Below are 2107 nucleotides of genomic sequence, written 5' to 3'. Positions count from 1 at the left end.
CTCAACACAAGGCAAGCAGTTCAGGCACGCCACCCTGGGTGAGGCAACCACTGTGTCTAAGCGCCTCCTTCAGCGTCTCCCAGGAGCGGCGGCTGTGGGAGCTTGTGGCTTTGGCGAGGGAGGGAGCCTGACTGCATACGTGAGGAGCAGGGGCCCCGCCAGGGAGGGAGCTGCAGTTTGGTGGCCACGCTACGAAGTGCAGTGTCACTAAGCACACATGATTTATGCACCGTCCCGCAACAAAACAAGGAGAGGGAACTCATTGCATATGAATGGTACGTAGCCCCTTTTGCTAAACAAGCCTAGTCAGCCAAGTTTGTGAATTTTGACACTAGGGTTGCATTGATGAACAACCTGTGTGAAAAATGGGTCGGGGAGTGAGGCCAAGGGGCGTGGGTACGGCCGCGAGGGGAGGAGAGCAAAGGGGTTGCAGAAGTATCAGCGCTGATCTACACTGATCTAATTGTCCTTGAAAGTGCTTGTGTATCTCCCTCATAACTCTTGTCCTTCAGAATTCACGTATGTATTTGATAATAGTAAGAGTGTAGTTCATTAGTTTAGGAGGAATAAGTGAGTGAAGGCGGCGGTGGGTGGGGAGGGGCGGGAAGCACGAGGGGAGGGATCGGTGGGAGGGCGCGGAAGAGAAAGGAAGGGAGGCGGCGGACTGCAGTGTTGAGTTTTTGCCCGCGGCGGGTCGTGGAGCACTGCAGGTACCCCGGGCGTAGGCCGCTATGCAACCACCGACCCGAGATCTCAGCCTTGATAATCTTTACGCTCACAAAAATTTACGCATTACTTCGGATGGAGTGTTCCCAAAATTTCGAGAATAGCGAATAATAATTTCTAACATTAACATCGTAGCAAGTCCCCTGTAAAGTAAGCTCTGCATATACTTTTATCTGTTTACACATATTTTTTTTTGTGTGTCTGGCTGGGAGCAGGTAGCGCAGGACAGGTCGTACCTCAGCCAGCGCCGGGCCTGGGAAAGTGTCGCCCAATGCAGTGCTGCAGGTAACCTTTTTGTCGCGGGCCAGACCAAGGGCAATGCACATGAATGCAACCTCTGCAACCAGACCTTTTGTTCCCTTGTTTCCGAATCTTATGCCTTAAGCTAGTAAGAAACCCTCACAGAGCCCACTATTTTTTTCCCTCACTCCTGCCGTGAGAATTACTGCCAGGCTGAGATTTTCCCATCGATAGAGTGCAAGGGGCACCGAGAGACTCCAACACGGCACCGCCAGGAGGAGGAGGAGGAGGAGGAGGAGGCGGGTGTGGGACTCAATGCATATATGTCTAATATGATGCATAAATATCAGTGTCACGAACACATCTAACATAAGTAACATTTCAGTAATACAGTCAAGTGACATACAGTAATAAATATTCTCATTCAAAATATGTACCAATAGAATTATAATCTGCAGATAAAGAAATTTAGAGGACGAACTAAATCAAATGGAATATACCAACAGGAACGCTCTCTGCACGCTGAGGAAAGGCAAGATTGGAGGCAGCACATCCAATACCACGCCCACGAAGCAACAGCAACAGGCGGCCTGGAGAGGAGCAAGGGAGAGGGAGGACGGAGGATGCAGCGACAGACAAGAAGGAAGGAAAGAATGATTAACAAGAGAATACACGCGATTAATCCTATAAGATAGTCTATACTTTAAAATGTTAAGAGAATAGCAAAGTTTTGATAACCACCACTCATGACCGCTGGAAAGAAGTGTCTTCGTTCACATGTGTGGATTCCGATGCTTGGGTGAGTGATCTATTATAATCATACATGCTTACTTCAACGTCACTTGCGCAGCTCTGATGTGAGTTTACTAGTTTAATCTAACATGCATGGAAGGAAAATTGGATTGACATAAATATACACAAATAATGTACTTGCCTCTAATATCCTGCTGCATTTACTCTCTCCTGTGTACTGTGGATGCTAAAAAGGTAAATTATCCTCTCGGAATACAAAGCAGATAAGCACCTGACATCCCTTCTGCTGCTGCTTTTGTATGTGTTGCTACTTCGGTTCTAATTTAAGTGATACCATCTTTCCGGCCATTAGAGTCTAAGAAAATTAACTCCTATTCACTTAAATAAA

At 47.3% G+C, this 2107-nt stretch overlaps 2 long non-coding RNA genes across 2 annotated transcripts in view; one reads left to right on the top strand and one right to left on the bottom strand.

Annotated features, from left to right (window-relative positions):
- The window catches only part of LOC135105379 (uncharacterized), a 32131-nt gene extending 32125 nt beyond the window's left edge, over nucleotides 1-6 (bottom strand). Inside the window, exon 1 of the long non-coding RNA XR_010270820.1 lies at nucleotides 1-6. This exon is cut by the window's left edge and continues 132 nt beyond it. This is a non-coding gene — a long non-coding RNA (uncharacterized LOC135105379).
- The window catches only part of LOC135105378 (uncharacterized), a 13529-nt gene extending 11624 nt beyond the window's left edge, over nucleotides 1-1905 (top strand). The window contains exons 2-3 of the long non-coding RNA XR_010270819.1: nucleotides 1-275; nucleotides 1473-1905. The exon at nucleotides 1-275 is cut by the window's left edge and continues 73 nt beyond it. This is a non-coding gene — a long non-coding RNA (uncharacterized LOC135105378). The remainder of the gene's footprint in view (nucleotides 276-1472) is intronic.
- Nucleotides 1906-2107: the final 202 nt, after the last annotated feature.

Source organism: Scylla paramamosain, chromosome 12 (assembly GCF_035594125.1).
Source record: "Scylla paramamosain isolate STU-SP2022 chromosome 12, ASM3559412v1, whole genome shotgun sequence".
In the NCBI taxonomy this organism is placed as follows: Eukaryota; Metazoa; Arthropoda; class Malacostraca; order Decapoda; family Portunidae; genus Scylla; species Scylla paramamosain.
Note: the sequence above shows the minus strand (reverse complement) of the source record. Positions and strands in the feature narration are given on the sequence as shown.